Raw genomic sequence first — 23,107 nt, forward strand, 5'->3', positions numbered from 1 at the left:
CCTTGGGATTCATACTAAATGATACCACTGGCTGTCCTGGGTCTCTCCCTGCAGATGGCGTGTGATAGGCCTTCTTAACCTCCATAGTTGTGTCAGCCAGTGCCTTTGAAGAAATTCTCTCTCTCTTGCCCCCCACTTCCTGCCTTCCAATCTACGTAAAGAAAAAACAAAAACAAAAACCCACAGGGTCTTTGAACTAACCAGCCTCTTTGCTCTTATCGCTGAAAGCCACCTTAACATAGACTGTCCCCCCATCTCATAGACTCATGTGTGTACATGTGCAGTCTTAGTTTGGCCACTTTCCCACTCACTTTCACTCTTTAGTGTACATCGAGGATACTGGCAGAAAGGACAGGTGTAGGGACACTGGGGGCATGTTAGACCAAAAGGTGGCTTATGATATTCATGACCTGGGCTCAGCCATCACTTTGCATCAACCATATCTCTTTTCTCAGTCCCAGCAAGACAACTGAAGAACTCGTCATGCTGCATAAAGTAGATCCCCCACGCAAAGGATAGATGTCTCCCAAAGGCAATGTTCTCAAAGGATCATGGCTCCCCTCGGCGTCTCAGCTTTCTTTTTTTATATTTTTAAGCAAATAACAGTTCATTTTTTTCGAAGCATTCTTCCCATCTGCTCCTAGACAAGGTGTCTAACTAAATTACACTCTGCAGTGATGCTGACTGCAAGCTAATAAAAGAATAACCAGATAACTAGTAAGCAGGTTTTTAATCAGAAGACCGTATTGAACTGGAGATAGTAAAAGTCTGCATAACTAGCTGCAGATGCTAAAAAACTATAAAGGTATAGTCCGGGTCAGCGTGGCTTACCTCCCCAATATGTCAGCCTTTGTTTTGCACATAGCTTTATTATTGAACTTAATAAACTATCGGTTTTATTATGTACAGTACATAACTCCTAGAGTTTTACTGTGGTAACTGTAATCCCAGCAGAATCAAGAGAGACAAAAGAGATCGTTTCATGGGGGGATACTTTGAAATACAAAACTAAAGAGAAGTTTATTGAAAATGTTTATTTTCACTCAGCAATGTGAATTCTGAAAAAAATAAATACATCCTTATTGAAAATAACATTTCACCTCCCAGTTCCTTACAATGGTGTCGCCCATGACATAGACGCCAATGGATCCTTGAAACATTGAAGCATTTTACCAGTAAAATCATTCTGACTTCACCAGAATTGGTGTGGAATGAAACCAAAGGAAAGAGCTAGGCTACAAGGAAAAGGGATGCCCTTTGCACTACCTCAAATTTCTTGCAGAGACCCTGGCTTAGAATATCAGGAAGGAGAGCAAATATCTTGGAAGACCTTTGAGATCTTGATGAATTTTGCAGACTTTCCTATGCTCCAGGGTCTATTTACACTTGTGATTTTGGCATTTGAGTGTCTGATGTGCTGTGTGTGTGTGTGTGTGTGTGTGTGTAATTTTAAAAGAAGATTTTGCCGTCCTTTTGCAGGGTGTTACTCTTGAGGATGCTCAGTGAAAACTAGGTTAACTTGACTTGAAATCTAACTTGACTAGACAATAGCCAGGGAAATTACCGATTTATCACTAGTATGCTGCAAGGAGAGGGTTGCTTTCAGTTTAATGTGAGCCTTGGGTTCACCAGAGGCAAATAAAATGCTTGAAACTGAGTCCAGTTCCTGAGACACAAAAGGTGATCCACACTTCCTACCTTAACCTAAGAGCAGTGACTTCTGATTAAAGTAGACATCACATTGCTTTTCCCATCAGTTTGCATTTTGGAATCTTAAGCTGATGGTCTAAATTAAAAAACAATTTTTTTTTTCAGATAAATGTGCCAGTTAAAATTCTGGAGATGTCCTTCTTAGACCTGGCCTTGTCACCAAGCACACATTCTTGGAGGTAAGAATCTTATCATCCAATTATTTTGGTCCCTTCTTCTACCTCTTGGCAGCCAATGAAATAGGAAGCTCCTCTATGGTACGATCACAACGCATTTGGTTGGCCTGGAACATGACGGGAGAACACCAGGGGATGGCAGGGATGAAGCTGAAAAAGCAGGTGCAGGCTCGGTGTCAGAGGAGCACGCACAGCATGCTGCAATTTTGGATTCTGTCTAATTTCAGTAGCACTTATACTAGGGCTTACCAATTTCATACCCCTCTTTGGTGCCCTGTATTCCTAGTCTTAATATGTGCATGTTTTCAGTGAGAATGTGAATGGCTTAAGGGCTGAGACTCTGCTGCCTTATTCTTATCTGGATTCCTCCGAGAGGGTTGGTGTCTTCAGGAGGGGCAAGAGGGTACCGGCTGAGCCTTGCTGAGCCTTCGCCTCCACATTGGGTCACCATTGCGTCACCTGTGCTTTGTGTTTCTCTTCTGGAGACAGGTTGAAATAGGTTAGAGGTTATCTTAGGAAACCAGCTTCCTAGTTTGGGGAGAAGCTCTGCCTTGCCTTCATGATTCCATCTCTGAGGTTTGTTTTTAAGGAATTCTGATATGTTAAGAAAAGCTGGAGTTCCCGTCGTTGCGCAGTGGTTAACGAATCCGACTAGGAACCATGAGGTTGCGGGTTCGGTCCCTGCCCTTGCTCAGTGGGTTAACGATCCGGCGTTGCCGTGAGCTGTGATGTAGGTTGCAGACGCGGCTCGGATCCCGCGTTGCTGTGGCTCTGGCGTAGGCTGGCAGCTACAGCTCCGATTCAACCCCTAGCCTGGGAACCTCCATATGCCGCAGGAGCGGCCCAAGAAATAGCAACAACAACAACAACAACAACAACAACAACAACAAAAAAAAAAAAAAAAAAAGACAAAAGAAAAGCTGCAAAGGACCAAGTAGTTCATTTGAACATGGAGTCCATGATCTTTTGGCCCAGGAGAGAGGGAATAGTCACATTCATACATCCATACGCCTGGGACAGGATAATTTTCTTGTTTGTTCCTGTAAGAAGTTGTCACTCTCTGTGACCTGGAGAACTTGATGGACAGGAGGCTGGAGAGTGAAGGGTTCACCTCAGACATCAGAAGAGTACGTGACCCCACTCACATGAAACATTCCCTGAAACATGGATTTGTTTCCTAAGCAATTTAAGGACCATTAGCCGTAGAGGGAATGACTGTCAGGGAAAGGGAGAGAGAGGGAATTTTAGACAAAGAATTCAATTTGCTGTTGTGACCGCAGAGATCCCATGTTGTACATATCCCCCAGGTTATATAATTGCTTCGTCTAGATGCACACTGCGCACCTAGACCCACACAGTACTTGTGCGTGAATATTGTAAAGCCAGGTGGTCAGAGGAGAACACAGATATATTCTCATACAGAAAGAGGACACTTTGGCCGTCCAACTGCACTTCTTTTTCTGCGGAGTGGCATGTATGATGTGTCTTTAGCCTGCTTACTATACGCTTTGAGTTGTTTCTTCTTCACTATTAAAGTGTCATTCACACATTTTACCACTTATGTTTTGTTTGTTTCCTTATCGTGGCTATTGTGGACATGTATCTTTTTAAATTACAGTTTTGTCTGGGTATCAATTTTTATTTCTTATATTTTGGATTTGGAGGTTCCTAGGATGGGATATCAGAAGTGGAACAATTCTTTTTAAAAATTTTTCAAAAGATTTATTATAGTTGATTTACGATGTTCTGTCCATTTCTGTTGTACAGCCAAGTGATAATATTGGCTCATAATATTTTTCCATCATGTATAATATTTTCCTCATAATATTTTTCCATCATGTTCCATCACAAGTGATTGGATAGAGTTCCCTGTGCTGTACAGCAGGACCTCATTGCTTATCCACTCCAAAAGCAATAGTTTGCATCTACTAACCCCAAACTTCCCATCCATCCTACTCTCTCCCCCCTTCCTCGGCAGCCGCTTACTTTTATTTATGTATGTATGTATTTTTGGCTTGCGTCAACTCTCTCAAGGTGGTGGTTCTGCTAAGTATGATCAAGACGGAGGTCGCTGTACACATGCTTTTCCCATTTGTGATGGCTTTTGGCATTTTAAGGGGTGGGCATGTCTTGTAGGAGTGGGCAGGAGTCTGGCAACAGGCCCCGTGTACCCGGGAAAACCAAAGAGAACTGAGTTCTCAGCTGCAGCTCAGCGGAGCGATGTCGGGTGTGTTTGTAAGATGTCTTTGAGGAAGTGAGTTCATTACGGGTCTTCTGTCAAAATCCTACAAAATATCCTCTCAAGAAGGACGCAATATGTGAACTGAGGTGCTGTCACTACTGGCCAGAAGCACGGAGACTCTGGACCCAGGGTACCTTAAGGACGCCATGACCCCATTGCTTGAAGACAGAGACGGGAAACCTAGAGAAAGTGTCAAGCAAGGCAGCTATCACTTGCACGACGATGGGAAGCATTTAGGAGAAGACCTTCTATCTCAGGACACAGCATCCAAAGAGGTTCCCTCCGTTAAAGCACTCTTGCTTTGTACCCTCACGTTGCTTGTCTCCATAAGTTGGGTCTCTGTTCAACTATTACCTCCAGGAGATGCCCCTCAGAATTGTGTCTAAAATAACAGCCCGTCTCTTTATACTTCCCCCTTGGTTTCCTTTATTTATTTATTTTCCTATTTAGGGCCTACCTGCGGCATATGGAAGTTCCCAGGCTAGGGGTCGAATCAGAGCTATAGCTGCCGGCCTTTGCCACAGCCACAGCCATGGGGGATCTGAGCCTCGACTGTGACCTACCCCACAGCTCACGGCAACGCTGGATCCTTAACCCACTAAACGAGGCCAGGGATCGAACCTGCATCCTCATGGATACCAGTCGGATTCGTTTCTGCTGAGCCACGACTGGAACGCCCCCTTCATTTTTTTTCTCATCACTAATTATAGTGCTAGAGAACCTGCCATGTCATGTGTATGTTTAGTCATTGTCTGTTGCGAGATTGCACGCCCCATAAGGGACAAGGACTCTGTTTTATGTGAAGTTGCTGTCTGGGTCTGGAGATCAGTCTCTGGTCCATAATGGGCTTCACAATAGACGTTCATTGCATCCACGCACCAGGTCAATTGTCCAGCAGAGCTCCAGTCGGGAGGTGGATGAGCTTCTTAGCGCTGCAGTTCTGCGTCTTGCTCAGGTTGAACCCGGCTACTGAGTGGTTGGAAAAGAAGTTCTGACTCTCTGCCCAGTGATCCTTCTAGTCCCTCACACCATCTTCCCTGTTACCATGGTTCCTTCATAGATTTTTTCTTTTCCAGAAAATCAGCTAATGTGCGAATAGAAGGCTATGAGGTTTTCACCAGGAAATGAACCGGGGTCCATAGTGAAGCTGGTCCAATGCACTGCACGACCAGGAATTTCACTCTTCCAACCTCCGACTCCTTCTAAAATATGGCCATAAAATAATGGATCTGTAAACTGCTCTGGGCAATTAGGGTGCTCCTGCAGTGAAAGTGGACTGTCGTTAGCCAGGCTTATGGATACCAGCTTGCCGCTGTTGGCTCTCCGCCAGGTCGGGAAACTGCTTTCCACTGAGAGAGGACACAGGTTCAAGGGGATAATTAGGCAGAGTTTTGTGCAAGTTTGTTGATATAAATGTGCTACAGATTAGCCTTTTCCCCTCTCCTTGCTGAGTAAAGATCAGAAAGAACAGGTGGGAAGCTAATGGGGGAACATGAAATTAATACTTTGTTTCCTGGTCCCGCCTTTGTTGTTTTGTACAGAGGATTTCTTTAGAATCTTCAAACACATTGCAAGCACCTTTGTGCTCCCAGTTTTATTTAGTTTAGTCTAAAACCTCTGGCCCTATGGGATCTGAGCCATCGAGGTTTTCAAAAGGAGTCCCCCTATTTTTTGTGGGAAGTGATCTAGGAATAAACATCCTGAAAAATGCAACCATTAAAAACAATATGAAGCAAAACACAAGCTTTTCAAACTAGCTGTTTAAATCCCAACCACAGCACCATCTCAGACTCCCAATGTCAGCTGAGCCTCAGTCTGAGTAATTTGTTCACGTGTGAGAAATATGTGAGGCAGTAATACCGCAGCCGCTCATGTCTCGCTCGTGACAGTTTCTTGCTTGGTAACCGATGGGTTTTCCTAATGTTTATATCCCCTGCAGGTACTGAAGACCCTAGAGCTCACTTGTAAATGTCAGTTGTCAGTCTACAAAAACAAAATGAAATAAGTCAAAACAACACATTCATCTCACCCTTTCTTATTATACAAACCTAATTCTTTCCTCATTTTTGGACTCATTAAAAATATTTCAGGGAGTTCCCACTGTGGGTTAGCAGAAACAACCCAACTAGTATCCATGAGGATGCAGATCCAATCCCTGGCCCCACTCAGTGGGTTAAGGATCCTGCGTGCCCACAAGCTGGGGTGTAGGTCACAGACACAGCTTGGATCTGGTGTTGCTGTGGCTATGGTGTAGGCCAGTGGCTGTAGCTCTGATTCGACCCCTAGCCTGGGAACTTCCATATGCTATACCATTTTATTTAGAAGGATCTGGAGACTCAGAGTCTCTGTTTATAGAAGATCCTCAACAATGAACACTTGTCCTGTGATGTGCTTTTGAGTGTGTGTGTGTGTGTGTGTGTGTGTGTGTGTGTGTGTGTGTTTAAGGCCCAGGCCAGTTACTCTTTCTTCCATGAAGTTTATTCTTATCATTCTAGCTTTAATCATTTCTCTCTATTTCTAGCCCGTACTGCCTCATAATTTTCTATTTAATTACACAGTGGCTTAAGTGGCTTTGTTTTGTATTGGTCTGACTTCAGATTGGAAGCAATAAGTAGTTTAAAAATATGGGCTTGGGAATGATGTCAGCAAGATGGTGCACTAGGAAGCTCCTAATGGAAATGCAAAGTAAACAGCAGCATACAGGCCAAAATAGCTTTGTAAAAATGCTAGAAACAAGTTTAGAATCTGTAGCAATCAAGCAAATGCCTAACCAAGGGGGAAAAAATTAAAATGGTTTAAATGAATGTTGCATTATTGCTCTGCCTTGCTCCACTCCTTCCCCAGCACAGTTATCATGATCAGGAGAAAGCCAACTGATTCCTTGTTCCTCTCTCAGGACAGAAGGAAAAGAAAGGAGCTTTTAAACAATGTTCGTGCTTGCCTAGAAACTGTCCAAGGGAGTAGTTTCCAGTTTGCCTGCCTCAGAGAGCAGATGGGAGCAGTGGCATAGTTTAGATACTAAATTAGAAGTCACTTAAAATGGTGGTGATTGCTGTAGCACCTGAGATCTACAAGGGGACTTCAGACCTTTGGGTACCTGGGGACAAGAGATTATAGAGTGGAGCAATTCAGTAGCACATCCAAGGCCCTGAGAAGAAGCAGGGGTGAGACCAGTGTGGAAATTAAGATATTTAAAAGCAATCAGGTATGCAGATGAATTGGGGGTAAAATTCACATCATATATCCAGAAAAGCCTGAGAGGACCTTTAGCCTTTGTGCCAGGCTAATTTGTGAGGATATTCTCCTGCACAGAACTAGTTCACAAAGATTGGGAACAGTGACAGGTTTTTGAAATGCCCATGTTTCAACAAAAGATTACAAGACATGCAAAGAAACAGGAAAACATGGATTATTCAGAGAAATAAAATTCATACCTACAATCCAACCTAAAGAAATACAAGCCTGAGGCTTGCTGGACAAAGACTTTAAAACAACTGTCTTAAATGTGTTCAGTGAGCTAAAGGAAAACATGGACAGGCAACAAAAGGAAATCACAGAAATGGCACACGAGGAAAATGAAGTTGTTAACAAAGAGATAGAAGTTATTCAAAGTAACCAAACAGAAATTCTGGAGTATAATTGTAATGTATAGTAACTGACTTGAAAGGATTCATTAGAGTTGTCGATCAAAAACTTGAACAGGTAGAAGAAAGAATAAATGAACTTGGAGACAAGTCATTTGAAATTATAGAGTCTGAGGAACAACAACAAAGGAATGAAAAAAAAGTGAAGAGAGCCTGAGACTTAAGAGACACCGAGAAGTGAACCAATATACACATTATGGGATTCCCAGAAGGAGGAAGAGAGAGGGAGGAAAAAGGCAGAGAGCTTATTTGAAGAAATAATGGCCAAAACCTCCCCCAATGTGAGGAAAGATATAAATTATAATACAAACATTTCAACAAATTCTGAGTAGGTTGACTCCAAAGAGATCCATGCAGACACATGTTACAGTCAAAGCGTTTAAAGTCAAAGACAAAAAAAGAATCTTGAAAGCAGTAAGAGAAAGTGACTGTGACATAACAGATATCCTCTATAAGATTTTTAGCAGATTTCTTAGCAGAAATCTTGCACACCACAAGGCAATGGATGATATATTTAAAGTGCTGAGAGAAAAACAAACAATAATTCCATAGCTTACAAAACTCTTCTTCAAAAATGAAAGAGAAAGCAAGAATTCCCACATTAAAAAAAAAAAAAAAAAGCTGAAGGTGTTTCCACTAGACCTGCCCTGCAAGAAATGTTAAAGGGATCCTTCAAGTTGAAACAGAAGGACACTTTCAAAAGTCATACGAAAATATAAAGGTTTTTGCCAAAGTTGAATATAGTGACAGATACGAATATTTTTGTCATTGCAATTTTGTTTGTAACTCATTTTTTAATTCTTTTATAGGATTTAGAAGACAAAAGCATAATTATAAATCAGTTATGTTAATAGGTACACAATTTATAAAAATGAAGTTTGTGACATTCCAAATACAAGTGATGACACATGACACAACATGGATACACCTTGAAGACATTATGCTAAGTGAAATAAGCCAGTCACAAAAAGATTAAGACTGTATCATTCCACTGGGGTACCTGGAATAGTCAAATTCACAGAGACAAAAAGTAGAATGGTGGTTACCAGGGGGAGGAGGAGGGAGCTGTTCTTTACAGCTACAGAACAGAAAACTTTTTCTAAAAATGAAAAGCTTCCAGTTACTTGCACGACTATGTGAACGTATTTAGTCCTACTAAACTGTATGTTTACTAACAGTTGAAATGGTAAATTTTATGTTACTATATTTTATCCCAACTAAAACTTTAAAGATCTGGGTTTTGGAGCTAGACAACCATGAATTGAGTTTCAAGCTCCTTTAAATACTAGCTGAGTAAACTTAAGCAAGTAACCTATGCACTCTGAGCTTTCGTTTCCTCTGGGATGGTATGGAAATAACGCCTTGTAGGTTGTGGTAAAGATAAAATGAGCAAATGCATGCCAAGTCCCCAGGGCATAGTAAAGAAAGTCACCATTCTAGACAGCAGCCTCCTTGATGGCAGGCCTTGAGTCTAACACTACTTTATAATGCACAGATAATTGTAGTTTGACTTAAGGGTTTGCTTTTGCAAGTGTTCATGTAAACAAAGATTTTGGAATAAAAAGAAGCCACAGTGAAGTCATCACTTAGGAGGATGAGGGTGAGTGAGGAGGAAGATGGCTCTCTCACTTTTTTTTTTTTTCTGTGTACATTACAGTAAAACAAAGTCAGTCTCCCAAAACTAATTTAAAAAAATCTTTCTTAGAGTGAGAAAGAAGGTGGAGAAGGGAGGGCAGGACGGAAGAGATATATGCGCATGGACATTTTCCCATTCTATAAGCAATATTTTTATAGGATGCCCCCACTGATGGCCTTGTGAAAACCCACATCTTGTCTTTTGCCATCACCCCTTCGTCCTGAGGGACACCCCCCCCCCCCCGCAACATGCATTTGGTTCCAGACAGATCCAGCATCCATAACGCGGAGATCTGGGGCACCCTCTATACTCGCTCAGCCCGCCTCCTCTGCCAGCTAAAGGAGACCTCAGAATGAGGATATAGGGAAAGAGGGTTTGGGATTTTTTTTTCTTTTTTTTTTAACTGCAACTTAAAACCTGTCTTACCAGAATCCTGCCCAGCAAAGCCCAGCCTTGGCTTCAGCCACTGCATGAAGCATAGCTTTTTGGTGACTAGTTTAGGTTCCCAAACCCTTGTTTATACGGATTTATTTGGAAAAAGAAAGCCTTAAAATAGAAGTCTGGACTTATCATGCAAAGGCCTTTTCCTACCAACCTATGAGCAACAAACTGTTTGGTTTATTTTTTCCTTCTCTTTGAGATAGAACACATTCCAAGAGGAAGCTGATGTCAAGTATTTGGACAAACAGTTAAGATGGGAGGACTGGGTTTCTTGGGGTGGGGGAGGGGGTTTTTGGTTGTTTCGTTTTGTTTTGTTTGTTTTTTTTAATACTTCATCAGACTTGTGAGCTACAGGTTTGTAGCAGTTCTGAAAGAAAGAAGGAAGGAAGGAAGGAAGAAAAAAAGAAAGAAGGAAAGAAAGAAGAAAGGAAGAAAGAGGAAAAGAAAAAAGAGAAATTTTCATCCTACAGGGAAAAGATCCCTTTAATGGACTATGCAGGGCCCTGGCCTCTGTAACCAAGCCCTCCAGGGCCTCCTCTCTTGCCACACAAACTACTCAGGACGCCTGCTGGGCAGAGTCCAAAGGGAGGTGAGCCAGCTCTGGAGCCCGGTTAGGAGAGGAGGTGACGGAACGGGGAATGATGACGGAATACAGCGGCTTTTCGTTCTGCTTTCTTCCTGGGAGCAGTTCACACTGCTGCCAGGGTGCATCCAGCGAGGAAATGGAGATGTCTTACAATTGTCCCATCTAGCGCTGCAGAAACTGCCAGTGACAGTCCACTGACCTGACCAATGAAAAGAAGTTTGGTTTAAAAAAAAAGGTGTGTGTGTGTTAGGGAGCTCCAGGAAGGCGCTGTGGATTCTTAGTCAAGTCACTGTGGCCTAATAAGCAGGGACGATAGAGTAGAGAAAGCTCTGGAACCAGACTCAGATGCTTGCATGGAACAAAGAGAAGGGGACTGACGCATCTGTTCTGCGGAAAAGCCAGTTTGCAGAGCAGTGAAGGCTGGAGAAGGAAAGACTCCTTCCTGAGAGTTGAGAGATGGAGAAAGATAGCTTGGAGCCTCAGAGCTGCCCCATTTTTGTGGTTAGATGGAGATTAGAGTAGGAAGTGAAGAGATGAGATGGTAAAACCCTCCAGCATTCCAACTGCAAGCGGCAGCCCCTCCCTCTCCTGGCTACAGGGACTCTTCTCTGGCCAGCACTGCCCAGAGAGGAGAAATCAGCGTGCCAGTGGCCTAAGGGTTAGGACTTTGAAAAAACAACAACAATAATAATAATAAAAAGAGTTATAAACCCTGAGTTCCCAGGCGCTCCCAGGAGACTTGCTTCTGTATTTCATCCTTTCTCCGCCTTCCTGGGGCGGGGCAGCCGGGAGGGGGGGGTCTCTGTGAAGCCCTGAGCTCTCAGTGCCTGGCACAGGGAACAGCTCCGCTTGTTGCCAAAATCCAGTTTGGTTGTTTGGGGCGCGGTAGGCAGAGAAATGAACCTTGTTAGTTCACAGGCTGGGACCTGAGGGGCTAAGGAGGGAGTAATTGTTCTGTCACTCATGCAAGGTAAATTCTGGGTCACATCATTCATTGCCTTCTCCCGAAAAGCTCCAGAAGCAACCAACAGAGTGGAAACTGGAAGGTCTTTGGGGCTGGGGATGAGGCACATCAGCAGACAAGGCTCCTGTCACTAATTAACTCCATGGACAAATGGCTTCACTCCGTGCCTCGTCCTCCTCATAAACTGGGGGTTCTTTCCAAACCCAAAGTCACTCGTTACCTACTTTCCTTGTTATTTGCTCATCTTGATTTCCCTGCCCCTGTAACACTCCCTTTTTTTTTCCCCCTGATGTCAGGATCCAGAAAAAAAGCTGAGATCTGGGACCTGACATAGTCCTGGAGAACTGGGGCCCCCCTTTCAAATCCTTGCCTGGTGCCATCTCTTGGGGGCTATTCAACATATAACTTGAGCTCAAGGCTCATTTCTTGTTCCGCAAAATAGCATGTTATTATTTATGTTATGTTGGTATTCAGAAGTTAAGATTGCTTCTCATAGGTGCCTCAGGCCCTGTGTCCCTTTCTGAAGCATCCTTTAGTCACCAGGAGATGCAGAGACAGTTATTTTAGAGTTATGGTTTTGGGTTTCCCTCTCTGCCACAGAGTAATAATCAGACATGCCTGCTATGAACTGTTCTGAAGTGCTTAAAGGAAATGATTTGAAAATATACACTGTGAGCTTCCTGGCTGACAGTTGCGAAAGGTAAAAACTATCCCTTTTAGTTGTGAATACGTATCTCTTCAACCAGGACCTTTTTTAATTCCACAGAGACTGTTTAGTCTTTTTGAGAACTCTAGGTTACATTTAAGAGAAGCACCAGGCTTTATATTAATACCAAGGCTTTGAAACCACAGTGGTTAATGACTCAACCAGCTGCCTTTCCTCGTCTTAAATACTGATCTCTTTTTAGGAATAACTGCCATCCAATACCTCCCTCTCAAGTACTAGGTCAACAGAGAGTCATTTGACTGATTTTTCCATCAACAAGCTGGGGAATTGGGGGTTGGCACCAACTGGTTATATCCATTTATTTCTTCAGCCTCTTGCTGGGCCTGGGTCTGAACATTTCTCGAATGAACACTTGTTGCCTCTGGTCACAGTATAATGATGATACTATTCAAATCTTGCTCTGCTAGGGAAATGCACTGACCTCCTGGTCCCCCTTTTCCCCGCATGTATACACAAATCATGTGCTGATTGATAGCATCTCCGCAATAAATACAGTCTCCGGGTGTTTAAATATTCGTGCTTAGCATTCATCTTCATTCATCACTCTTTTTGCCTTGGCTCGATTATGAATTGCCTATAATTGCCATCAGTATTAAGACATCCAGCCTCTTAGGTGGAATGCTAGTGAGGTCAAAGCTTTTGTTCCTTGGGTGACAAGCTTGCTGGGGTCAATACACGGGAGCAGATTGTCATTGTGCTGGCTCGTGGGAACAATCCGTGAGTCCCTCGTTGTTCAGAAGAAGTAACCCCAAGCCAGGAGATGTCCCTCCAGAAGAAAGGACCAACTTATGATGGAGACGGTCCCACACTGTCCCTGCCCATTCCTCCTCTGGCCAGTGTCCCTTCCAGGGTTTCAGAGTCAGACCGTAGGAGTGACGGCCGGTTGCCATCACGTAATCGTGGACCCAAAAGGATAATGACAGCTTCACCACAGCCGCGACGTGGGCCTCCTCGCTGTTCTAACGTTTGACGGGTGTTTAGGTGTTATATGTGATCAGCCACAAACCATTTCGCAATGTATTTATAGGTGGAATTGTGTAGTATTTAAGAGCATAGGCTTTAAAGTTGGAAGTTCGTAGATGCAAATGCTGTCCCTGCTATTTGCTAGCCGTATGGCCGGAGGACAGTTATCTAGCTGCCCCTCGTTCTGTCCTCTGTAAGATGCTGAAAATGATATCTGCTTTCTGTGGTTAGTGTGATGATTCAAAGAGATAGCGTATAGAAAATGATAGCTGTGGCATTTGCCTTTTTAAACTGAGGTGTAGTTGATTTACAGGGTTGTGTTAGTTTCAGGTATACATATATATCCGTCTTCAGATTCTTTTCCCTTTTAGGTTATGGCAAAATATTGGGTATGGTTCCCTGTGCGACATAGTAAGTCCTTGCTGGTTATCTGTTTTATACATAGCAGTGTGTTTATGTGCATCCCAAACTCCTAAATTATCCCCCCTCCCCCTCGATAACCTCAAGTTTGTTTTCTACATCTATGGGTCTCTTTCTGTTCTGTGTATAGTTCATTGCTTTTTAGATTCCACATAGAAGTGATAATCATATAATATTTGTCTTTGGATTACTTCATTTAGCATAATAATATCTAGGTTCATGCATGTTGCTGTAAATTGGCATTATTTCTTTCTTTCTATGCCTAATATTCATATATATATATGTGTGTGTGTATATGTCATTGGACATATGTCATTGGACATTCAGGTTGTTTCCATGTCTTGGCTATTAGAAATGATGCTACCTTGAACACTGGGTACATGTATCTTTTCAAATTATGATTTTCTCCATATATATGAACAGAAATGAGATAGCAGGATCATACAGTAGCTCTAGTTTTTGTTTTTTAAGGAACCTCCATACTGTTTTCCATAGTGGCCTCACCAATTTACATTCCCACCAACAGTGTAGGAGGGTCCCTTTTTCTCCACATCCTCTTTAGTGTTTATTATTTGTAGGCTTTTTGATCATGGCTGTTCTGACAGGTGTGAGATGACACCTCACCGTGGTTTTGATTTGCATTTCTCTAATGGAAGTGATGCTGAGCATGTGTTAAGAGTTCAAAATAATAAAGTGCTTTTATTATTAATAATGTTGATATTTGATGATTATATAACAGGATTAAATTTACACAAAGACATACACCGAATGAGAGGGTATTCTGACCCAGAATATAAGCTTTTTCTCTCTGTCTGAGGGTGAGTACCTAAGAAGCATATTAAGAGTGACAACCGGATTCAGAAACATTTCTTTTTTTTTTTTTTTTTTGTCTTTTTGCTATTTCTTGGGCTGCTCCCGCGGCATATGGAGGTTCCCAGGCTAGGGATCGAATCGGAGCTGTAGCCACTGGCCTACGCCAGAGCCACAGCAACGTGGGATCCGAGCCGCGTCTGCGACCTACACCTCAGCTCACGGCAACGCCGGATCCTCAACCCACTGAGCAAGGGCAGGGACCGAACCCGCAACCTCATGGTTCCTAGTCGGATTCGTTAACCACTGCTCCACGACGGGAGCTCCAGAAACATTTCTTACCTCACGTTCAGCAGCATGGATGTTATTCCACCCAAGTCATTAGGATTTTACTCAACAAATTTAATTTTTGTTCAAGGATTCTGGTGACATGGAGACCACCTTCTCTTTTCACTGGAGACAATCCTTTATTCTTATTGTCAAATATCAAATTCAGCTTTCTCCTTTCCTGTGAGACAAGGAGATGTTTCCAGTATTAGTTGAAACCATTGTCAACTACTCAGAATTGTTTTCTGGTGGAGGAGGTCTAAGGCAAAGACATATCCAAAAGTCCCAAGGGAAGGAGCAGGTGGTTATTTGACCATTTAAGCTGCAGTGTGAAGGGTCTGCAACCATTAAGGAAATAGAGTCTTTCATTTTGTGCTTAGCTTTCCTCCCTGCCCCATGATGCCTCTTCAAAATTTTGAACCATGTAGGCAATAGGGGAAAAAATCCTTTGGTATATTCTTTCTGAGGTGAGAGGTCAAAGATGCAGTATATTTTGTGCATTTTAAGGTATACGTCTATGTGTGCACGTGGGTGTGTGTGCACGTGAGGGCATGTGTGCATGCATGTTCATGCACATGCACCCATGTACATATTCCCAATAGGGAAATAATTCTCCTTGACGATGTAGGGCTGCTTACCATGCACATTTACAATTAATGCCCCCCTTCCTTTTTTTTTTTTTTGGCCTTACTCTCACTTTCCAAAATCCATATGTCATAACTGATATGAGGCGCCAACTGCTTTGTTGCACATGTGAATTTAATAGAGGAAAATTTAGGTGAAATCGTTCAAACCTGCCAGTGTATTTTCATCAGTGGCAACATCACCACATTAATTCTTTTTCCAAGTTGATGGTGAGGCTAGGTGTCTCGAGATGGGTGATTGATAGTGCTGGCTGCAGCCAGGCCTGATGAGCAAAGATGCTGGCTTGGAGGCAGCCCCTCCGAGCCCAGCCAATGAGGCTTAACCTCTGGGCTGCACAACGCCCTCCTGATTTTCAGTCCTCACTTTCCCACCATCACAGAGCTCTTGTCTTTTGGAATCTCAGTGCAGGTGTCTCTCTCTATGCATGCAGATAGGTCCCAAGAGGTCATGGTGCATGTTATTCCTAGTTCCAGCTCACCAGCTGGGGGCGGACATCGGACTGCAGTTGTGCTAATCACAGTTTGCAACACTGCTCCTTCCCCTGGAGGTTGTTGTAAAATGTTTGCTTAGTTCTTCTCCTTTCCTAATCTTTCTAATAATAGTTTCTTCCAATTTTTTCCATAGATGCCTATTTCAGTGTAGTTTAGTTCTTCTGCCCAGCTTGTCCACTTTAATCTTACTTTATTTTTTTTTTTTTTTTTTTTGTCTCTTTTGTCTTTTTAAGGCCATACTTGCAGCACATGGAGGCTCCCAGGCTGGAGATTGAATTGGAACTACAGCTGCCAGCCTAGACTATAGCCACAGCAATGCCAGATCTGAGCCACATCTGCAACCTACACCACAGCTCACGGCAACACTGGATCCTTAATCCACTGAGCGAGGCCAGGGATCAAACCCGCAACCTCATGGTTCCTAGTCAGATTCATTTCCACTGCGCCACAACGGGAACTCCTAATCTTACTTTTAAATCACCAAATCTCAGCTATGGGGCATCTTCTTACCTGCTTTTTCCTCCCAAGACCACACGTGCATATTTTTGTTTCCATAAGCTCTAGTTCAAGCTGATCAGAGCACCAAAGAAGAGTGAATAGTGCTGATAAAGATATTCATACATCTTATTCTTTTGTGCCTTATGAATGTCTTTTGGATCTAATATAATTATACTATCATTGCTATTTTATGCACAAGATCACTCTCTTTCAAATAAATTGACTTTTCCCAAGGCCACAAAGCTACTGATTCAGCCAGCAGTTGAACCCAGGCCCTTTGCCTCACAGTATCTGGCAAATCAGCAGATACTGTGAGGCAAAGGGCCTGGGCGGCTTCTGAGAGTCTGGGTCTTGAGTTCCACCAAGAGACTGCTCTGTGGGTCCTGGTGCCCCAGGCCTCCTCTCCAGGTTTTAGGGTTGGGTGGAAGTTGTTCAAGAATGGAGGAAAACTCATCAAAACTGTGGGAACAAATCTAGGATTAAAAAGTGAAGAGAATCAGAAGGTCACAGATCCTAAAAGGAATGTGAGTCTTCAAAGCCAAGGAGATTAGAAGATGTGTCAGAAATGAGTGGATGGAAGAATAGGGCATGACTGAGTAGAAGAGAGTAAAAGCCGCAGATTGAGGAAGTTCCCTTGTGATGCAGCAGGTTAAAGATCTGGCTCTGCTGCGGCCATGGCGAAGGCTGCAACTGCACTGCAGGTTCAATCCTTGGCCCAGGAATTTCCACATGCTGAGAGTGTAGCAAAAAAAAAAAGAAAGAAAGAAAAGAAATCAGCATATTGAGGATGAGAAGGGAGTGGTCCAGGAGAGTTGTTCAGAGCCAGTTAGCTAGTCATAATTATAATTCCAGGCATGGTATTGATTGTTAGATAATCAGTGACTTTCTGAGCTGATATTCTCAGCTGATATTGATGTGGTATTGATTTTGCAATTTCAAAAAAGGAATGGACAGTTGGTTCTACTCCAGGATACCTGCTAAAGTTCATTAAGAGGGGCTGGAAATGTCACCAGTATGATCCCTTCCCGCCATCCCCCAATTAAGAAATGATGCAGATGGCGTATTTGCCCAAGTCAGACTCGAAGCTCCACATTTGCTTCTGTGGGATCCTTTAATTTTCCGATGGTTCCCAAGGTATGGGTTTCAACAAGGCCTGGCACATAAGCTCAGCCATATATCTGTCAGAGCTTCTGAGAAATGAGTACTGTTCTACTTGTGTCATCTAGAGCCCTAAAGGGCAAAGGACTCTCTAGGACAGATTCAACTTTGACTTCTTTCCTGGAGGGGCAAGGGTCTGATGACCTTCCAGGTTCCCTTGAGAAGTCTTCCCTGCCTTGCTACCTTGGGGTCTTAGGGGAGAACCAATGCCTCTTACCCTAAATACCGCCAATGAAATAGGATGAGACTTGAAGCCTCCAAATTGATTTCCTTTCAATGGAGTCCCAGCATTCCCCATGAAAGGCTGCCATATCCATACTTGCATAAATTTGTGGCTTGTATAAATTCAACTTTGATCCACTTATCTGTTCATTTATTTGTCAAAAAATTTAATTCCAATGCTAGGCGTGGGGAAAACAAAATTGAATGAGATTATGGACTAAGTATTTCTCTTTTGGTTTGCACTGATCACTGCTCCTATTGCTGTTATAAAAATTACCTGTATTATGATGATATTCTATTTATTTATCTACTCATTAAAAAGTAATATAAGGATACATTTTTGTATCACTGGTAACTAGCACATAGGAGGTACTTAGTGAATATTGACTGAACAGATGCAATATATTTTGCTATCTTGCATATGAAACAAACATTCATGGCATAAAGGTAACAGAAAGTAATGCAGGCAGTACTAAAATTAAGTATTAGGCACAGCAGTGATCACTATTTAAGCATTAGCTGGTTAAATTATTTCTTCTAAGGCAGAGAACTGTCTCTTATTAGTAGATTTGGAATTTCTTACCTTTCTGCATTTATTCAATCCTTAATTTATTTAATGAACATTTATAGAATTCCTACCAGGTTCTCAGACAACTCTGATGAATCCTTTAGCGTTCAACATTTATTATTTAACCTTTTGGAAAGAAAGTATTCCCAGTTCTATTCTGGGAATTTGGGACCATTTAGGACATGTAATAGTAATGAGCAGACTTCGCTGTAAAGGTGCTTAGCAAGGATGTTATACCTTCACGGTAGAGGACATTGGCCAGTCACCTCACTGAAACGGCCAAGGTGGGAAGACGAGAGGTCCGGTACACTGGGCACAGTAAAGTATCCTCACCCTCTTCAAGGCATTGTAATTTTATTCTGAATTACATTACCTTTGAGCTGTTTTGGTGGGAAGTCCCCAAATACTGATTCAATGACTGTCTTTCACCTTGCTCCATCACTCACGTTCTTGGTCAATTCTCAAATCTTTCAGTTTTTGAAATTATAAAACTTCTAGTGGATGCCATGATTCCTTCAGAGTCAGCTTTCTAGATGTCTTTGGTCAAACACAGCATCCTGTTTAGGATGACTGCTTCATCTTTCTTACGGGTGGATATCGTCTCCGTCCTTGGCTTTTGCGTTTTCTTAAAAACTGATTCTGGATATTTTTTGCAGATTTTCATTGTATTCTTATTGTAAAATGCCAGCTAATAACTCAGAGATGGTACATCTTGAAAACCACATCTCAGTTTTTCATTGGCAGGTCTCTGACCCCAGAGCCAAACATACAGATGCGTCAAAGGCGTGATTTCCAAAATGGAAGCCAAGGAGACAGACATGTGTGGATCCACTTTTGTTTTTAAAAAGTGGACTTGTAGTGAGACCATGCAATTCCCTTGTTTCTTGTTGACCACTGTGGCAGTGATCAGGGCTGAGCCATTTGGGCTGTGCAAGTCAACTGTGCAAGTCAAAGCAGAGGGATGAGTGCTCTCTGCCTACTGAGCTTTCAGACATTACCATAGAAGACAGGTGCCAGTAAAGGCTGAAAGTGTACAGAAGTTGAGGTGAGAGTGAACTAAAATGGGTCCTGGGCTTAACGGGACCCCAACAAATTCCGACTGGAACTCAGATCTCAGGGTTTTCAATAGGACCAGAATGTTCTTTCTGGCCTGAGTATCCCCTTTAGAATCCTTCAATGAAAAAAGCTGAATAGACCTGCTTTTGTGGTAACCCCCAGTTTTAAACCCAAACTGAAGGACTTCAGAAGCTGGTTTCAGAGATTTTAAAATTCAGGATGGGCTTTTACCTTGGCTAATAGTGCCAAGGTAAAAATATGTGAATGTGGAGTTAGCGAGGATGAGAATATGTGTACTGTGGGGTCAGAGCTCATTACAGGCATGTGGCTGTTACTTTCCTAAGTGCATTAGGTAAAAAGCAAGAAGAAATAATGCTTTTTATAAATATTTTTTCTATGTCTAGCTTAGTATCCTAAGATCTGCTAACTGTGAGGAGGATTTAGACTGGTATGTTGGTACATGTTCTTTTTGTCTTTTTGCCTTTTCTAGGGCCGCACCCGTGGCATATGGAGGTTCCCAGGCTAGGGGTCCAATCAGAGCTACTGCTGCCGGCCCACACCAGACCCACAGCAACGCCAGATCCAAGCCATGTCTGCAACCTTCACCACAGTTCACAGCAATGCTGGATCCTGAACCCACTGAGCAAGGCCAGGGATTGAACCCACAACCTCATGGTTCCTAGTTGGATTTGTTAACCACTGAGCCATGAGGGGAACTCTGGTACGTGTTCATCTTATGTGTAGGCTCATTTGATCAAGAAACATGTGGTGTTAATTACATGCAAATGAATTGGCTACAAGGCAGAATAATAATGCTGGCTTCCTAGTCTTGTTTCCTGTTGCTGCCAGAGAAATGAATTACCTGGTGGAATTTCTCCTGTTTTGCTTGACCTGCAAAATGGTGATGATGGTCATTTCCTCAGTTGCACAATAAATGGCATCTCAAAAGGCAACTGTGGTATAATGGAAAGAATACCGGTTTGGTATTTAGAAGATCTTGGCTACAGTCAAATTTATGACACTTATTAACTGTACACCCTTGTCTGAATCTCTTAATCTCTCTAAACCTTAATTTCCTCGACTCTTACATGAGGATAATAATACCTGCCCCACAGGATTGTTATGTAATGAAATGACATAAGGTGCATAAAAGTGCTTTGCAAATGTAACAAACATTTAAGCTCAAGTCAATTTTTGTGCCAGGAACTTTGCTAGGAGTTAAAGATAAATTGATAAAGAGCATAATCTTTGCCCTCAAGGAATAAGAAGCACAGAGATGTAAATAAATTAATGATACTAACCCCATAAGGTAATATATTTAATGGTGTTAAGCAGACTGTACAATAGGATAAATAGCTGAGCTGAGAAATAAAAGGTGAATTTCTAGGCAGGCACATCTGTGAATGTTTAAAAGAAGAGTTTGTAGGCGAAGACATGGTAGGAGGGCATGGAACTACCCCCCCCCCATGAATACAGCAAAAATACATTTACATGTGGAACAATTTTCACAGAAATCTAACAGGTAACTGACAGATGCCTGTGAAATCAGGACTGTAAGAAAGGTCCACATGGGATCAGAAAGGAAGCAAAGAGAAGGATCAGGTTGACACATGTGCCCCTGTGAGGAGACTCAGAGAAAAAGGGATATTATATGGGTGGAGTACCTCCCCGTGGTGTGACCAGTTTGAGCCACATATTAGGTGCCCCAGTCCTGAGGTCCAACATGGAAAGACAAACCCCCCACCCCTGCTGGCTAGTCAGCAGGCCAGTGGGACTAACAGAAGGGCTATGGGCAGGATCCACTTGGGAGGAATGTGAGAACATTTGCTTGCTCCTGAGGCAGGACAGAGAGAGAAGATTGAAAATGTGCAGGTGGCTAACTGGTTTCATGCAAACACCTCTGCCTAACCTGAGTGAAGCCTCCAGCCCCATTTTCTTCATGCTGCAGCTCCACACAGGAGCAAGAGCTGCCATGACTGAAGAAAGAGCTCAGCCAAGAGACACAAACTCAAATCAGATCCAAAGTGGAATCTGAGTGTGTGGGGGTTGGGGGGAGAATAAATAATTTCTCAGACAAGCCAAAATTATATAAAATAGTTCAGTATTAAACTTACCCTAAAAGAGATGTTAAAAGGACTTCTTTAAGTGGAAAAGAAAAGGCTATATCTAAGAAGGAAGAACCCAGGGGAAGGTATTGTACATCAACTATACCTCAATTAAAAAAAAATAATGAAAGAAACTACAGGAAAGGAAAAAATCCCACTAGGAAAGGCAAATGTAAAGGCTGAGGATCATCCACTTAAATACATTATTGTGGAGATTAAAAGACAAAAAATTGGAAAGGAACTGTAACTACAATAAATAGTGAAGGAATAAACATGAAGATGCAAAATATGACATCAAAAACAAATGTGGAGGAAAGGAGTAAAAAAGGTAAACCTTTTTAAAGTATGTTTGAACTTAAAAGACTAATGGTTTTAAACAAGTAGATATAGTTACAGGTCAACATATATAAACCCCGCATGTGGTAAGCACAAATCAAAAACCTACAATAGATAAACAAAAACTAGAAAGGAACATGGACATTAAAGAGAATCAATAAACCTCAAGGAAATAAACCAAAAATAGAAGAAAAAAGAACTACAAAAACAGAAAACAAGTAATACAATTGCAGTAAAAACATACCTATCAATAATTACTTTGAATTTCAGTGGACTAAATGCCCCACTAAAAAGGCATGGTGGATAATTGAATAAAAAGTCCAGCCCATCTATATGCAGCTTACATGATACTCATTTCAGAGCTAAAGACACAAGAGACTGAAAGTGAGGGGATGGAAAAATATGTTCTGTGCAAATGGAAACAACAAGAAAGCAGCGGTAGCAATACTCATGTCAGACAAAACAGACATTAAAACAAAATCTCTAATGAAAGACAAAGAAAGATATATAACAATAAAGGGATCAATACAAGAAAAGGATATTATACTCATTAACATTTATAAACTATTACCACAGCACCTACATATATAAAACAGATATTAACAGATATAAAGTGAGAAATTGATAATAATACAGTGATGGCAGGGCACTTAATACCCCACTGAAATCAATAAATAGACCATGCAGACAGAAAATTCATAAGGTGACTGTGGTCTTAAATGACACAATAGAACATCTAGACTTAATGGATATCTACAGGACATTCCATCTGAAAACAGAAGACTACACATTCTTTTCAAGTGTACATCAAACGTTATCCAGGATAGAACACATACTAGGCCACAAAATAAGTCTCCACAAAGTTAAGAGGCTAGAAATCATATCAAGCATTTTTTCCAACTCAATGGTATGGAACTAGAATTCAGTTTCAGAAATAAAATGGGAAAAGCACAGTAACATGGAAACTAAACAATAGGCAACTAAGAAACCAATGACTCACTGAAAATATCAGAGAGGAAATCAAAAAATACCTCAAGAAAATGAAAATGGAAATACACCATTCCAAAACCTATAAGATGCAGTAAAAATAGTTCTAAGACGGAGGTTTATAGAGGGAAGTTATAGGCCTAACTCAAACAAGAAAATTTCAAAACACTACTTGACCTACTATCCAAAGGAATGAGAAAAAGGAAAACGGAACTCAAAGACAGCAGAGGAAAAAAATGAAGATCAGAGAGGAAATAATTAAAATAGAGGTAAAAAATAGAAAAGATGTATTAAACCAAGAACTTTTTATTTGAAAAGACAAATAAAATTAATAAATCTTTAGCCAGACTCATTAAGAAACAAAGAGAAAAATAAACACGATAAGAAATGAAAGA

General features: G+C 41.9%; 1 protein-coding gene across 1 annotated transcript in view; it reads left to right on the forward strand.

Annotated features, from left to right (window-relative positions):
* LOC110255634 (uncharacterized) overlaps window positions 1-23,107 on the forward strand; it is a 601,290-nt gene that overhangs the window by 352,560 nt on the left and 225,623 nt on the right. Inside the window, exon 4 of the mRNA XM_084979194.1 lies at window positions 1,816-1,889. The gene's annotated coding sequence lies outside the window, so the exon portion shown is untranslated. The remainder of the gene's footprint in view (window positions 1-1,815; window positions 1,890-23,107) is intronic.

The sequence above is a fragment of the Sus scrofa genome, chromosome 10, assembly GCF_054392235.1.
Source record: "Sus scrofa isolate SSC_HxYL_T2T_F1_AM1 chromosome 10, Sscrofa_HxYL_maternal_Yorkshire_Landrace_v2.0, whole genome shotgun sequence".
Taxonomy (NCBI): domain Eukaryota; kingdom Metazoa; phylum Chordata; class Mammalia; order Artiodactyla; family Suidae; genus Sus; species Sus scrofa.